Source organism: Pseudophryne corroboree, chromosome 3 (assembly GCF_028390025.1).
Source record: "Pseudophryne corroboree isolate aPseCor3 chromosome 3, aPseCor3.hap2, whole genome shotgun sequence".
NCBI lineage: Eukaryota > Metazoa > Chordata > Amphibia > Anura > Myobatrachidae > Pseudophryne > Pseudophryne corroboree.
Genome location: NC_086446.1, coordinates 31,375,190 through 31,391,827, shown reverse-complemented (window position 1 = coordinate 31,391,827; position 16,638 = coordinate 31,375,190). Strand labels below are relative to the sequence as shown.

The following is a 16,638-nucleotide window of genomic DNA, read 5'->3' as shown; positions in this document are numbered from 1 at the left end:
AATTCCATTTCTTTGAAATTCTACAATTCTTACTGGGTGTTACTCAAGCCTCTTCCATAATTTCCGTCAGCTGTTCTAACCCAGGAAATTCAGTTCTGACTGTTTTGGGACGTTTAAACAAAGGTGTCTTAGATTTTAACAAAGACTCTGCTGCCTCCTCTAAGGACAGAATGGCTTTCATAGCACTCATTAGCTCAAGTATGTCCACTGAGCTGAGACCTTCACCCTCATCTCTGTATGCAGACACGGAATGTGAGGAGTCCGCATCCCCCGACGAGTCCCCATCTGAAACGTGTAGACTGTGAAGATATTGTTTCATGTGTATGTGATTTACTTTCTATTGGCCTTGCAGCCTGTTTTTGTTGAAAGGCTGCAGATTCCTGGACTGGATGTGATAAACCCCAGAGGGAATGTTGCATGTAAGGGTTAATAGGGTAACCTATCACTGGTATAGGAGCTGGCATTATCCGCTCAGCTATACTGGATAATGTCTGTGCAAAAGTAGCCCATGGGGGTTCAACTTGAACCTGTGCCTGCCTTTGCAGGACAAACATGAAATGAGTGTTGGTGCTGCTGTGGAGAGTGTATCCTCATCACCCTTGCCTCTCTTAGACATGATAAACAAATCACACACCTGTACAGTGCTAACTACACAATTTGTGACTGAAATCACTTTAAAACTTTTTATAGTGACATACAGTCTGATCCCTCCATGCTTTGCACTAGCATTGAGGATCGGAATACACAGAAAACTGACAGAAATAGTAAAGTCAGCAGTCACACTAGCAATCAGCCACAGGCTTTACATTAGTATAATAAGCAATATGAGCACATATTCAACTACAGATATATTTCAAGTATGTAGGAGAAACATATTACTGCATTACCTTATATAGGACTTTAAATGTATTCAGTCGCACAGCGAAAGAAACAGCAGCAATAGTTTATAGACTCATATGCATCAGGCACTTATCCAGCTACTCGTACTCAATGGTAGGTAAAGACTTAGTGCTCTATCACCCGGTTCAGAAACTTGGGATACAGGGAGACTTCACGCTACTTCCAGGATCGATCAATACGTATATAGTAAACGTTGAATGGATCTAGATGCTATTAGTGTACACAACCGCCTAGTGAACCTACAGTGAACATTGACTAACCAGTCACACAGCCGCCTATGCTACGACTGGGTCCTTTAGATACACAGCGTCACAGACGGATACGGGTAATCCGTTCATGGTGGGAAACTCGGAAAAAAATGGTCATGAACTGGGGGGTGGTTTACCACGGGAGCGACTTACTCCCCACTGCAAACATCAACCCGAGGGATCGCGGCCTTACACTAATCCCCGGAGCCTATGATCTCTGGGGTCTAGCGTTGGTGCACCTGAGGTGGCAGCCGTATCAGCGACCGTTCGGTAGTCTCCTCCCAAATAGTGCGGTTGTGTCTTGTGTCTCCCCCGCTAATCGGAACCAATGCCTTACCTTCTCTCTGTGCTCCAGCAACAGCCTGGTAACGTCAGCTGGACTTGCTAGTACATCCTACACAGAGGCCCGGCGAAACAGCACTGTATACGTGGGTAAGCGTTGTCGCAACGCGGCGGCGAATTGTTGGAGCGACTCTTTCTAAGGTGCGTGCAAGACGCTTTTTAGAAAACTCGCTCAAAAAACGTAAGATTATAAAAATATGTTAAATAACAAGCTTATGGCTGCCAAAATGAGCAGCCCAAAGATCTTGGTCCGGCTCCTACTGCACCAACAAAAAAACTGAATTGCCTTAGAAGGAGGCGGGGATATAGGGGACTGGCCCATTGCATTCTGGGAGTCCGAAAGCTTTGATCGTTGGTGCCAATCCGCTGACGCTACCTTATATCCCAATGTTTATCCTGTGGAGCCTGCAGGAGAAAAAGTACATACTGTGAGCAACAGAATATATCCCAGGCCCAGTAAGGAATGAGGCACTGATACTACATCTGACAGCGGCTCCCTGCTGCCCGGTTACATCTGTGCTGATGAGAGGACTGAGGCACTGATAATATATCTGAGAGCGGCTCCCTGTTGCTCGGTTAAAGCTGTGATGATAATAGGACTGAGGCACTGATACTATATCTGAGAGCAGCTCCCTGCTGCCCGGTTACAGCTGTGCTGATGAAAAGACTGAGGCACCGATACTATATCTGAGAGCAGCTCCCTGCTGCCCGGTTACAGCTGTGCTGATGAGAGGACGGAGGCACTGATACTATATCTGAGAGCGGCTCCCTGCTGCCCGGTTACAGCTGTGCTGATGAAAAGACTGAGGCACCGATACTATATCTGAGAGCAGCTCCCTGCTGCCCGGTTACAGCTGTGCTGATGAGAGGACTGAGGCACTGATACTATATCTGAGAGCGGCTCCTGCTGCCCGGTTACAGCTGTGTTGAGGAGAGGACTGAGGCACTGATACTATATCTCAGAGCGGCTCCCTGCTGCCCGGTTACAGCTGTGCTGATGAGAGGACTGAGGCACTGGTACTATATCTGAGAGCGGCTCCCTGCTGCCCGGTTACAGCTGTGCTGAGGAGGAGACTGAGGCACTGATAATATATCGAAGAGCGGCTCCCTGCTGCCCGGTTACATCTGTGCTGATGAGAGGACTGAGGCACTGATAATATATCTGACAGCGGCTCCCTGCTGCCCGGTTACATCTGTGCTGATGAGAGGACTGAGACACTGATAATATATCTGAGAGCGGCTCCCTGTTGCTCGGTTAAAGCTGTGATGATAATAGGACTGAGGCACTGATACTATATCTGAGAGCAGCTCCCTGCTGCCCAGTTACAGCTGTGCTGATGAGAGGACTGAGGCACTGATACTATATCTGAGAGCGGCTCCCTGCTGCCCGGTTACAGCTGTGCTGATGAAAAGACCGAGGCACTGATACTATATCTGAGAGCAGCTCCCTGCTGCCCGGTTACAGCTGTGCTGATGAGAGGACTGAGGCACTGATACTATATCTGAGAGCGGCTCCCTGCTGCCCGGTTACAGCTGTGCTGAGGAGAGGACTGAGGCACTGGTACTATATCTGAGAGCGGCTCCCTGCTGCCCGGTTACAGCTGTGCTGATGAGGAGACTGAGGCACTGATACTATATCTGAGAGCGGCTCCTACTGCCCGGGTTACAGCTGTGCTGATGAGAGGACTGAGACACTGATACTATAGCTGAGAGCGACTCCCTCCTGACCGGTTACAGCTGTGCTGATGAGAGGACTGAGGCACTGATACTATATCTAAGAGCAGCTCCCTGCTGCCCGGTTACAGCTGTGCTGAGGAGACTGAGGCACTGATACTATATCTGAGAGCGGCTCCTGCTGCCCGGTTACAGCTGTGTTGATGAGAGGACTGAGGTACTGATACTATATCTGAGAGCGGCTCCCTGCTGCCCGGTTACAGCTGTGCTGATGAGAGGACTGAGGCACTGGTACTATATCTGAGAGCGGCTCCCTGCTGCCCGGTTACAGCTGTGCTGAGGAGGAGACTGAGGCACTGATAATATATCGAAGAGCGGCTCCCTGCTGCCCGGTTACAGCTGTGCAGAGGAGTAGACTGATGCACTGATACTATATCTGAGAGCGGCTCCTGCTGCCCGGTTACAGCTGTGCTGATGAGGAGACTGAGGCACTGATACTATATCTGAGAGCGTCTCCCTGCTGCCCGGTTACAGCTGTGCTGAGGAGGAGACTGAGGCACTGATACTATATCTGAGCGTGGCTCCTGCTGCCAGGTTACAGCTGTGCTGATGAGACGACTGAGACACTGATACTATATCTGAGAGCGGCTCCTGCTGCCAGGTTACAGCTGTGCTGATGAGAGGACTGAGGCACTAATACTGTATCTGAATTATGTGTGTAAGCGACACTACTACTGTGTGCATTATGGGCCTAATTCAGACCTGATCGTAGATATGATAAATTTAGCACATCTACGATCAGTTTCACAGACATGCGGGGGGGACGCCCAGCACAGTGCTAGTCCGCCCCGCATGTCAGGCCCTACCCACTCGCACAAGTACAAAAGCATCGCACAGCGGCGATGCTTAGGTACTTGACGAGTAGCTCCCTACCTGTGCAGCTCCTGCACGCTGGCAGGGAGCTACCCGTCGCTATCCAGGTCGCAGCGGCTGTGTGTGACGTCACACAGCCGCCGCGGCCCGCCCCCTGCACAGTCCAGGCACGACTGCTTTGCCCGGACCGCACCTCCAAAACAGCGATGCCGGCTCGCCCAGCGACCACCTCTGCCTATCAGTCAGGCAGAGGCGATCGCTGGGCAGAGATGCCGATCGCATCTCTGGCATGCGCCAGCGCAGTGCGGCACCGGCGCAGTTCAGACCTGATCGGCTGCTGTGCGAAAACTCATAGCAGCGATCAGGTCTGAATTAGGCCCTATGTGTATAAGCGGTACTACTACTGTGGGCATTGTGTGTGTAAGTGACACTACTACTATGGACATTATGTGTAAGGGACACTACTACTGTGGGCATTATGTGCAAGGGGCATTACTACTGTAAGCATTATGCACGAATACTGTGGGCATTGAGTGAATTAGCAAGACTACTACTGTGGGCATTATGTGTATAAGCGGTACTACTGTGAACATTATGTGTAAGGGTCACTACTACTGTGGGCATTATGTGTATAAGCGATACTACTGTGAACATTATGTGTAAGGGTCACTACTACTGTGGGCATTGTGTGTATAAGCGGTACTACTGTGAACATTATGTGTAAGGGTCACTACTACTGTGGACATTATGTGTATAAGCGACACTACTACTTTGGACATTGTGTATAAGCAGCGTTACAACTGTGGGCATTATGTGTAAGGGGCACTACTACTGTGGGCATTATGTGTATAAGGGGAACTACTACTGTGGGCATTGTGTGTGTAAGGGGCACTACTATGGGCATTGTGTGTATAAGGGGAACTACTACTATGGGCATTATGTGTATAAGGGACTACTACTACTGTGGGGATTATGTGTACGGGGCACTACTACTGTGGACATTGTGTGTATAAGGAGAAATACTGTGGGCATTGTGTATAAGGAGCATTAATGTGTGGAGTAACGTGTATAAGGGGAAACACTGTAATGCATAATGTGAATAAGGGGCACTACTGTGTGTAGTAACATTAATAATGGACATGATGTAACATGATGTAATATGAATCAGGGGCTCTACGTGCAGTGTAGTGTGAATGAGATTGTGCTACTGTGTGGCGTAATTTGAATTGGGGGTGCTACGCACCTTCCTGGTGTGATCATACCCCTAGTTTGCAGGAGGGGGCCGAACACCCTAGCACCAGCCCTGAACATAATATTAATAGATGCATTCACAAGCACACTCCTAATCTACAAAGAAGTTTTACAGCATGTCCTAGTACTATGTGACCTCTCAAAAAAACTGCCTCAGAGACAGGAACTGCAAGGGGCGAGCGTCTCTCCCAGATACCTTCTCTCACCAATTATGTTCTTGTAATATTATAGGTCCAAGATCCCCTCAACCCCTCCAGTCATGTTGCTGTATTATTACTATAGATATAAGTGATGTCACTGTGACACTCCCAGATCTCCTCACCTTCCCAGTCATGTCCCTGTATTACTACTACAGATATAGGTGATGTCACTGTGACGCTCCCAGATCCCCTCACCTCAAGTCATGTCCCTGTATTATTACTATAGGTATAAGTGATGTGACTGTGACACTCCCAGATCCCCTCACCTCCCCAGTCATGTCCCTGTATTATTACTACAGATATAGGTGATGCCACTGTGAAACTCCCAGATCCCCTCACCTCCTCAAGTCATGTCCCTGTATTATTACTATAGGTATAAGTGATGTGACTGTGACACTCCCAGATCCCCTCACCTCCCCAGTCATGTCCCTGTATTATTACTACAGATATAGGTGATGCCACTGTGAAACTCCCAGATCCCCTCACCTCCTCAAGTCCTGTCCCTGTATTATTACTATAGGTATAAGTGACATCACTGTGACATTCCCAGAATCCCTCACCTCCCCAGCCATGTACCTGTATTATTACTATAGCTATTAGTGAGGTTGCTGTGACACTCTCAGATCCCCTCATCTCCCCAGTCAGCAGGTAGACAATCTCCAAGGTGAGATGTATTATCCTTCCAGTAACAATACTGCTGTCTATGTCCATCCACAGAGAATCAGTGATTTATACAGGACAGGTTACACCCTGCTTTGATTCACAGTAAAACAGGCTCTCTGTCCCCTCACCTCCCCAGTCATGTCCCTGTATTATTACTACAAATATAAAAGTGATGCCACTGTGACATTCCCAGATCCCTTCACCTCCCCACTCATGTCCGTGTATTGTAACTATAGATGTAAGCGATGCCACCGTGACACTCCCAGATCCCCTCACCTCCCCAGTCATGATATGTGACGTCACTGTGACACTCCCAGATCCCCTCATCTCCCCAGTCATGTCCCTGTATTATTGCTATAGATAGAAGTGATGTCACTGTGACACTCCCAGATCCCCTCACCTTCCCAATCATGTCCCTGTATTATTACTATAGGTATAAGTGACATCACTGTGACATTCCCAGATCCCATCACCTCCCCAGTCATGTCCCTGTATTAAAACTATAGATATAAGTGATGTCACTGTAACACTCCTAGATCCCTTCACCTCCCCCCTCATGTCTGTGTATTGTAACTATAGATGTAAGCGATGTCACTGTGACACTCCCAGATCCCCTCACCTCCCCAGTCATGTCCCTGTATTATTACTATAGGTATAAGTGACATTCCCAGATCACCTAACCTCCCCAGTCATGTCCCTGTATTAAAACTATAGCTATAAATGATATCACCGTGACACTCCCAGATCCCCCCATCTCCCCAGTCATGTCCCTGTATTATTACTATAGATATAAGTGACTGCACCCCCCCTGCAGCCTGCCCGATGCCCCCAGCAGCTGCATGTCTCCCCATACAGGGACTGTGGCTGCAGGGGTAGAGGCATGTATAGGTGTAGGTAGATACTTATATACAGATATATAGAGAGAGTTGCAGAGATATACAAAGTTATGGTAGACTTACCGTCGATAACTTATCACAAAACATACCCAGAAAGACTAAGAAATCTCAATACATATAGTTTGGAGCAGAGCCGTCAAATTCTACGAGTTGATCTATCTGTAACCATTCCTAATATACAAAAGTATGGAAAAGCTCTCCTGCTTCTTTCATTTCAATGGGAGACAAAATACGTAGTTATGGTAGACTTACCGTCGATAACTCTATTTCTCCTAAGTCCACAGTATCCACAGGATATACCTTGGGATATTAGGTAGCAAAAGTGGAACGGCACCAACGATCAAAGCTTTTCAGACTCCTAGGATGCAACGGGCCCGTCTCCTATATCCCCGCCTCCTGGCTCAGGCAATTCAATTGTTTTCCTAAAGCTCAAGGCAGGAGCCTAATGGAGAGCCCTAATTAGGCGAGAAGAACATACACACACTTCCATACAAGAAAGAAGTGGTTAGTAAGTGAAAGGTTCCTCAAATCAGGTGCGACAGGGTGGGATCCCTGTGGATACTGTAGGCTAAGTAGAAAAAGAGTCTACCATAACTTACTTCTCCTGCAGGCTCCACAGTGGTATCCACAGGATATACCTTGGGACGTCCCAAAGCAGAATTTAGTGGAGGGGACGCTCCGGATTGGAAAGGAGAATACTTTGCCCGAAAGTATGTCATGAGAGGCAAAAGGTATCCAAGGCATAGTGTCTAATGAATGTGTAAATGGAAGACCAAGTGGCTGCCTTACATATCTGCTCAGCTGAAGCCCCACGTTGTGTTGCCCATGAAGGACCTACCTTACGAGTAAAGTGAGCAGAGACATTAGCCGGGATATGGAGATCAGCTTGAGAATACGCCTCCAAAATGGTCATCCGAAGCCATCTCGCCAGTGTCTGCTTATTAGCAGGCCATCCTCTCTTATGAAATCCCTAGAGAATGAAGAGAGTGTCTGTCCTTCTGATGTCACTGGTACGATCCACGTAGATCCTTAAAGCATGGACTACGTCCAATGATGCATCTCCCGGAGATAGGTCCGGTCCCTGAAAAGCCAGAACAATCTCTTTGTTAAGGTGAAACTTAGAGACCACCTTAGGAAGTTATCCAGATTTAGTTTTGAGAACCGCTCTATCTGGATGAAATATCAGAAAAGGAGGGCGACATAATAATGCCCCTAAATCTGAGACTCTTCTACCTGAAGCAATTGCCAGTAAAAAGAGAACTATAGCCGTCAACCATTTCAAATCCACTTTATGCAGTGGATCAAATGGGGCAACTTGAAGCGCCCTAGGGACTATTTTTAGATCCCAAGGGGCTGTAGGGGGAACAAAAGGCAGTTGAATGTGAAGCATTCCTTGACCAAAAAATGGGAACATCCTGCAGGTTAGCAATTTTCCTTTGAAACCACACAGTTCGAGCCAACACTTGTACCTTCAAAGAAGACACACGTAAACGTTTATCCATTCCTGCTTGAAGGAATGCTAGAGCTATTGAAACTCTGAAAGACCTAGGGTCAAAATTTCTGGCAGTGCACCATTGAATATAAGCATGCCATATCCGGTAATAAATCTGAGCCGAGGATGGTTTCCTTGCTCTAAGCATCATTTGAATTACCTGTTGTGAAAACCCTTTTGCTTTCAAGATGGATGTCTCAAGAGCCAATCCTGTCAAATACAGTCGATCCACATATTTGTTGAAACAGTGTCCATGGAACAATAGATCTGGACGTTGAGGCAGTAGAAACGGAGTATCCACGGACAGCATCTGCAGATCTGTGAACCAATGTCGTCTGGGCCGCGCCGGAGCTATTAGTATCACAACGCCCTTTTCTTGTTTGAATTTTCGAATCACCCTGGGCAACAGGCAGATCGGTGGAAACACATATGCCAGATGAAACTCCCACTTCACTGACAGGGAATCCACGAAAATCGCTTCAGGATCCTTTGTCATTGACCCGTATACGGGTACTTTGTTGTTCTGGCGAGAAGCCATGAGGTCTACTTCCGGCAGTCCCCACTTGTTTACCAGAATCTGAAAAACTTCTGGGTGTAAGGCCCATTAACTTGCATGAACGGCGCGCCAGCTAAGAAAGTCCACTTTCCAATTTAGGACTCCCGGAATGAACACTGAGGACACATCTGGATTATGAAGTTCTGCCCACCTTAACATGCGGCTTACCACCTTCATTGCCCTTCAGCTGCGTGTTTCCTCCTTGGTGATTGAGGTACGCTACTGCCATCGCATTGTCCGAGCAAAACTGAATCGGCGTGCCGTGAAGTATTTATTTTGCCTGGGTGAGTGCGAAGTTCCAGTATATTGGTTGACAGGCAAATTTCTTCCTTGGTCCAGTGTCCCTGGAAGAAGCACCGTTCTGTTACGGCTCCCCAACCCTGAAGACTGGCGTCCGTTGTCAGAACCTCCCAATCCGAGATCCAAAAGGGTCGCCCTTTGTGCAGATGGGATGTCTGAAGCCACCAGGCTAACGACCGCCGCACTTCCTGAGGAAGAAGCATAGTCTGGGTTTTTATCGTCTGATGCAGTCCATTCCATTTGGAAAGAATAAGATGCTGAAGGGGCTTTGAATGGAATTGAGCATATTCCACCATGTCAAATGTCAACACCATTGATCCCATCACTCGCATTGCTGCATGGATGGATACCCTCCGACTGTGTAGCAGCCCCATAATCCTCATTTGTAACGTGGATATTTTGTTAAGAGGTAGGAAGATTCTATGGAGACCTGAATCCAATACAGCCCATAGATGCGTCCTACCTTGTGATGGAACCAGGGATGACTTTGCCCAATTTATGAGCCAGCAGTGGCTTTGTAAGCAGGCTATTGTCACTTGAAAAGGGGGGAGTCCGAAGACAAAAGTGGGCGCTGATTGAGAAAGTTTTTTCTTTAAAAGGTGAGTTATTGCTATTACTTCAATTCTATATATTTTTTAGAAAACAGATCTCCCTTCTGGCTGCCCACAATGGTGGACCTGGGTATCCACCGTACTAAACAGAAACAGAAAAAGGGTGATGTGGGCGCTCGGAGGGGATTGTAATACAACGGCTGCTGGTTTTGTAAATATTAAATTTTGTTTATTGGTATAAAAATTCTAACAAATAGACATTAAATGGCTAAAGTGCCCTTAGCAATTCGTATCCACAGTTAAATGAAAAAATAAATAAATACAAGACAGATTAAAACAATGGTTAAAAATAATGACTGTGTCCTGGGCCTCAGAACTTGTAAGTGTTTAGGTACCAACCCTGGTTACTGTTAGGTCTCTTGCATGCATAGACCAGCTGTTAATATTAGTAAGGGTTAGTGCATGTTTAGCTCAATTGCACTTTGCAGGAGAAAAGGCTAATTAGTACTGAATAAAGCCTGTTGATACTTCACCAAGAAGAGCTGATGGATGTAGTATTCAGTGGTGTGGCTGGGTGTAGAAAGTGCCAGTCCTGCGGCTGTCTCCTGTCCGTGAGACTTGTTTAGTCCACTCACTGTTTGGATGGCTGGCCACACAGCGGCGGTTCTCTTCAACAGTGCCTGCTGTAAATGACGTGGTGTGCTGTCTGCTAGCACTAAGCCTGAGCAGGAGCGGAGACAGGGAGTCGCACGTGCAAGTCCTGGGTAGCAGGGGACGCTGTATTGCCGTGATCCGCGGCTTCTGGGTTCGGGGCTTCCGGTTGCGGTCCACCTGCGTTCCACAGTCGTAACAGGTCACCTGACGCGTTTCTCCGCCTCCAAGGTGGGCGGTTTCATCAGAGGTATGCCTGGGAGTGGTTACAGTCTCTATTTATATCATCTTATGACTCGTTATTGGTTACTAGAGAGAACGGATTATATTTAACCCTTTCCATGTACTATTATTCTGAAAAAAACAGCAGTATAGCGGCATACATTGATCCTATTACCACTATGTGTATTTCTTTAAATCATCCGTTGAGAGGCAGTTTAAAATACATACATGTATATTTAGTAGATGCCTATTGGACCACACTGAGATGTTAATTAATAAGACATAATTCAATACCTATTCTGGATACATAATTCAATTGAATGTAATACAATCCATTATAGGGATAGGGATAGAAATGGAGGCAGATATATATATTAATGACAGAGGACTTAGAAATAAATGTGTATAGAGCAGGTTTAGATAGACTTAGATTCCCTATAGTTCTAATTTAGTTAAACTCTAAACAACTTATTACCATATGGTTATAACATCAATAATTTTCGATCAATTAAATGAGATAGAAGAAAGCAAATCTTTGGCTATGGAACTCAGTCATAAAAGTTGGTTTGCCTATATATGAGGAACAACCCTTTGGTGCCATATAGTTATGGGTCAGCAATTTTTAGTTGGTTAGACAGACAGAGTTAGATAAAGGGAGACATTTCACTGGAGGACTCTATACAAAGAATAACCTACCAATATTTGGGGGTCAACACTTTAGGATGATTGGTCCTAAGTTAGTAAGTATAATAATTTACTTTTTTCGTACTAATGGGGGTGATTTGCTCAGACAGTTCCTGAGAAAAAGAATAGATGGATATAGGACGTGATAAGCAATTAAATACCTATAATACTAACAGTCACCTCCTTTCCCTCGGTGGTGTCTTCACACTTAGGGGGAGGAGAGAGGGGGAGGAATATATTATGTATATGTATGGGAAGAGAGAGAGGATATGGGAGAGCACGTGGAACAAGCCAGAAATAGCCAGCATAGCTATGGATGGAGGCAGTGTACTGTTAAGTGATACACTAAATATTGTTCAATTCAATATTTTCGTTAAGGCCTAATGGTTCTAGGGTCCTCAGACGAAAGATCCAGAAGGCCTCTCTTCTGCACAGCAGCAGATCTTTCGTCTGAGGACCCTAGAACCATTAGGCCTTAACGAAAATATTGAATTGAACAATATTTAGTGTATCACTTAACAGTACACTGCCTCCATTCATAGCTATGATGGCTATTTCTGGCTTGTCCCACATGCTCTCCCATATCCTCTCTCTCTTCCCATACATATACATAATATATTCCTCCCCCTCTCTCCTCCCCCTAAGTGTGAAGACACCACCGAGGGAAAGGAGGTGACTGTTAGTATTATAGATATTTAATTGCTTATCACGTCCTATATCCATCTATTCTTTTTCTCAGGAACTGTCTGAGCAAATCACCCCCATTAGTACGAAAAAAGTAAATTATTATACTTACTAACTTAGGACCAATCATCCTAAAGTGTTGACCCCCAAATATTGGTAGGTTATTCTTTGTATAGAGTCCTCCAGTGAAATGTCTCCCTTTATCTAACTCTGTCTGTCTAACCAACTAAAAATTGCTGACCCATAACTATATGGCACCAAAGGGTTGTTCCTCATATATAGGCAAACCAACTTTTATGACTGAGTTCCATAGCCAAAGATTTGCTTTCTTCTATCTCATTTAATTGATCGAAAATTATTGATGTTATAACCATATGGTAATAAGTTGTTTAGAGTTTAACTAAATTAGAACTATAGGGAATCTAAGTCTATCTAAACCTGCTCTATACACATTTATTTCTAAGTCCTCTGTCATTAATATATATATCTGCCTCCATTTCTATCCCTATCCCTATAATGGATTGTATTACATTCAACTGAATTATGTATCCAGAATAGGTATTGAATTATGTCTTATTAATTAACATCTCAGTGTGGTCCAATAGGCATCTACTAAATATACATGTATGTATTTTAAACTGCCTCTCAACGGATGATTTAAAGAAATACACATAGTGGTAATAGGATCAATGTATGCCGCTATACTGCTGTTTTTTTCAGAATAATAGTACATGGAAAGGGTTAAATATAATCCGTTCTCTCTGGTAACCAATAACGAGTCATAAGCTGATATAAATAGAGACTGTAACCACTCCCAGGCATACCTCTGATGAAACCGCCCACCTTGGAGGCAGAGAAACGCGTCAGGTGACCTGTTACGACTGTGGAACGCAGGTGGACCGCAACCGGAAGCCCAGAACCCAGAAGCCGCGGATCACGGCAATACAGCGTCCCCTGCTACCCAGGACTTGCACGTGCGACTCCCTGTCTCCGCTCCTGCTCAGGCTTAGTGCTAGCAGACAGCACACCACGTCATTTACAGCAGGCACTGTTGAAGAGAACCGCCGCTGTGCGGCCAGCCATCTAAACAGTGAGTGGACTAAACAAGTCTCACGGACAGGAGACAGCCGCAGGACTGGCACTTTCTACACCCAGCCACACCACTGAATACTACATCCATCAGCTCTTCTTGGTGAAGTATCAACAGGCTTTATTCAATACTAATTAGCCTTTTCTCCTGCAAAGTGCAATTGAGCTAAACATGCACTAACCCTTACTAATATTAACAGCTGGTCTATGCATGCAAGAGAACTAACAGTAACCAGGGTTGGTACCTAAACACTTACAAGTTCTGAGGCCCAGGACACAGTCATTATTTTTAACCATTGTTTTAATCTGTCTTGTATTTATTATTTTTTTCATTTAACTGTGGATACGAATTGCTAATGGCACTTTAGCCATTTAATGTCTATTTGTTAGAATTTTTATACCAATAAACAAAATTTAATATTTACAAAACCAGCAGCCGTTGTATTACAATCCCCTCCGAGCGCCCACATCACCCTTTTTCTATTGTCACTTGAAGATGGTCCAGCAGAATTTCCTGGGACTGAGCCAGGATTAACAGGTCATCTAGATATGGGAAAATCCTTATTACCTGACGACGGAGATAAGCCGCCATCACCACCATAATTTTGGTAAACACTCTTGGAGCTGTAGCCAGTCCAAAGGGTAGAGCCTGAAACTTGAACTGTTGCTGGAGGATAGCAAACCCGAGATAGCGCTGATGGGAAGGTGCTATAGGTACATGCAGGTAAGCATCCTGGATATCTAGGGATACCATAAAATCCCAATATAGAAAAGTGAATCTGCACTGGTTTGGTGAAGTAGAAAAGTATTGTAAATTAGAATATATAACCAATATGCTAAACTGTAGTTGTTCAGTTTCGTACAGTATTCTATTGGTGGTGCTCCCGGAATTTGTTGTAGAAACACACTACACAATTCCAAGAAAAAAAAAAAAAAAGTCAAAAATAATCTCTTCCAGGAGCACTCTTTGTTAATGATTTTCTATAATCAGGCAATTAATAAAGTAGTGAAACATCCAACTTTGCATCTCTACAAAAGTACATACATATGCAATAAAACGTAACTTTTAATTCTACAATGACATTAAAAATAAGAGCAAAATAAAGATAAATATTTAAATATTATTAAAAAGGAAGTCAGTATCTGTACGTGACACTCACGGGGCGAGCGCTAAGAGTCCCCTTGAGGGCTCAGTGGTGGACAATCACGAGTGGGAATAGACCTGTATTCCGGCAGTCGAGAGTTCGGCGTTGGTATCCTGCCCGATGGGATTCCGACAGCTGGCAAATTGAACAGAGAGTGTGTGAGTGTATGTGAAAAAAGGCAGAGACAGCACTCAAAGCCAAACACAAAAAGCTTAAGAGAGGTGCAAGGCAGCAAAATAATTTAAAGGCACTCACTTGATCCAATAAAGGAAAAAGCAGAACAAGCCAGCACTCACGATTTTGATGAAAAAAAAACGAAGGTTTCTTCCATGTTGACACAGTGAGCATACATACAGGCACAGGCCACAGCCCGTTCTGCTTTTTCCTTTATTGGATCAAGTAAGTGCCTTTATATATATATATATATATATATATATATATATATATATATATATATATATATATATATATATATATCGAGATAGAGTGAGATGTTCAGAGAAGGAGAGATACACAACAATGTCATCATCTGTGTATATAGCTACAGTACACACCACCTGTATAATATTAATAACAACAGGACACCACAGGCCGCTCCCCCTGTATAATAATAACAAAACACCACAGGATGCTCCCCCTGTATAATAATAACAAAACACCACAGGATGCTCCCCCTGTATAATAATAACAACAGGACACTCCGCCTGTATAAAAACAATAATAACAGGACACCACAGGCTGCTCCACCTGTATAATAGTCACCCTCTCCTGCTGCTGCCAGTTAACATTGTCTCCTTCCTGTTTCTTCCCGCTCAGCACAATCTACCGGAAATCAGGTGGACCGCACACAGCGGAAGTCGGGTGAGACGCACAGGGCGGAAGTCGGGTGGATCGCACAGAGCGGAAGTCGGGTTGAACACACAGGGCGGAAGTCGGGTGGAACGCACAGGGCGGAAGTTGGGTGAAACGCACAGGGCGGAAGTCGGGTGGAACGCACAGAGCGGAAGTCGGGTGTATTGCGCTCCGGGCGGAGGACTGGCGGTAAGTACATACTGAGAGATACGGGGAGGGAGATAACACGGTGCAGGCAGCGGGTGTGGGGCCTGGAAGGGGGCTGCAGTCTCCACCCTGCGGCCGGACACCCCTCTCACAGCTCCGGGGCTGCCGCCGCTGCTGCTCCCCGCACCTCACACCGAGGGACCTGTGTTTTATCATGCTGAGGGCCCAGTGTCACCTCACACCGAGGGGCCCCACGTCCCCTCACACTCAGATGCCCTGTGTTACCTCACGCCAAGGGGTCCGAGAAACCTCACACCAAAGGGCCCCCTGTCACCTCACACCGAGTGTTCCGCATTACCTCACAATGAGGGACCTGTGTTCTATCACGATGAGGGGCCCAGTGTCACCTCACACCATGAGGCCCCGTGTTACCTCACCCTGAGGGGCAGGGAGCTACTGGCTGCGTCACGGGTCGCAGCGGCTGCATGTGACGTCACACAACCCCTTCCGGCGCTGCAACACTGACGACTGGGCCAGTGATCTCAGGGTTGAGGCTAGATCCAAGTGGCCTAAGGGACCTTTTCCGTCAGGGGGAGGAGCCACGACACAAGGGGGAGGAGCTACGTCAGCGGGACAGTTGTTCTAGTATCCACGCCACCAACTATTACCTATAGTAATTAGGTGGCGAACGAAGCTAGCCACCGTGCCCGAAGCGTGGCGAGCGTACTTTTCGGGTACCTTGTTCGGCCGTAGCTCATCCCCCTGGTGACGGGTCTCCTCCCCTAGGTACGTCAGAAGGTCCCTTCTCCCACTCCGATATAGAATCAACCGTGATCTCAGCGGGCCCCAGCTGGATCTTTCAAACCGATTCTTCAGAACCCAGGCCGCAGCCGGACATAAAGGGGATCAGGTAAGGCTTACGGGGAAGAGCGGCCATTAGCCTCCGGTGAGGGACCACGTCACTCGTGTTCCTCCGCTAAACCACCAGGGCTATAATATGTATCTGGTATCGGAAGACCCTTGTAAAGGCCGAGTCAGCCCTGGTGGTGATGTCAGCATAGGGGAGTTGGCTCTCCCCATTATCTCCTCCCCCAGCCCAGGGTGTGATTCATCTGAGTATTTTCCTGCCCTTTGAGCTGTTACTTCTACCCTCCTTCCCCAGTGAGACGCTCAGCAGCCATTGTTACACAAGCCTGCCACAGCAAGTCTCAGGAGCCG

The 16,638-nt window shown here is 46.2% G+C and overlaps 1 protein-coding gene across 1 annotated transcript in view; it reads right to left on the bottom strand.

Moving 5' to 3' along the window:
- LOC135057105 (uncharacterized) overlaps positions 1-15,257 on the bottom strand; it is a 195,607-nt gene extending 180,350 nt beyond the window's left edge. Inside the window, exons 1-2 of the mRNA XM_063963006.1 lie at positions 15,169-15,257; positions 14,437-14,556 (exon numbers count right to left, since the gene is read on the bottom strand). The gene's annotated coding sequence lies outside the window, so the exon portion shown is untranslated. The remainder of the gene's footprint in view (positions 1-14,436; positions 14,557-15,168) is intronic.
- Between the last annotated feature and the right edge of the window lie 1,381 nt (positions 15,258-16,638).